The following is a 1140-nucleotide window of genomic DNA, read 5'->3' on the forward strand; positions in this document are numbered from 1 at the left end:
TGAAACCCCGTCTAATTTTGTATTTTAAAATACAAAAATTAGCTGGATGTGGTGGTGTGCACCTGCAATCCCAGCCACTCTGGAGGCTGAGGAGGAGAATCGCCTGAACCCCAGAGGCGGAGGTTACAGTGAGCCAAGATGGCACCACTGCATTCCAGCCTGGGTGACAGAGCAAGACACTGTCTCAAAACAACAAAGCTGGGTGTGGTGACGGCGCCTGTAGTCCCAGCTACTCGGGAGGCTGAGGCAGGAGAATTGCTTGAACCCGGGAGGCAGAGATTGTCAGCCAAGATGGCACCGCTGCACTCCAGCCTGGGTGACAGAGCAAGACTCCATCTCAAAAATAAATAAAACAAAATAAAATACAAAAGCCCGTTCTTCCAGAGTCTTGTGCCTTAAATAAAACACACACCTCTCTGCTTTGGGAAGACTGTGCTGCAGCCATGAGCTTGGTTCGGGAGGTTGAGATGCTCTGGGGTAGCATTCGTAGGTCGTCCTGAGAAAAGCTTGCCCTGGTGTCCTACCAGACAGACACCTGCCAGTCACCCCAGAAAGTTGTACGCAGTCGTCCCCCCAGATCCTCAGTGTCACTTTCCACGGGTTCTGTTATCCATGGTCAACCACGATCTGACAATATTAAATGGAAAGTTCCCAAAACAGTTCCCATGTTTTCCACCGTGCGTCGTTCTGAGCAGTGGGATGGAATGTCTGCCGTGCCACCCGCCACGTGAACCATCCCTGTGTCCAGCACATCCACGCCGTGGACGCACCTTCCCGGTTGGTCACCTGCTCAGCAGATCGCCTGTCCTGGCATCAGAGTGTTTGTGTTCAGGTCACTCTTCTTTTACTTCCTGAGGGCCCCAAAGCGCCAGAATAGTGATGCCAGCTCTTCAGATATGCCAAGGAGAAGCTGTAAGGAGCTTCCCTTAAGTGAAAAGGTGGGAAGAAAAAGTCATGTGCTGAATCTTCTATCCGTGAAATTGTAAGGAAAAAGAAATTCAGCCTAGTTTTTTTTTTTGTTTTTTTGTTTTTTGAGACGGAGTTTCGCTCTTGTTACCCAGGCTGGAGTGCAATGGCGCGATCTCGGCTCACCGCAACCTCCGCCTCCTGGGTTCAAGCAATTCTCCGGCCTCAGCCTCC

The sequence above is a fragment of the Cebus imitator genome, unplaced genomic scaffold (genome assembly GCF_001604975.1).
Source record: "Cebus imitator isolate Cc_AM_T3 unplaced genomic scaffold, Cebus_imitator-1.0 Scaffold464, whole genome shotgun sequence".
NCBI lineage: Eukaryota > Metazoa > Chordata > Mammalia > Primates > Cebidae > Cebus > Cebus imitator.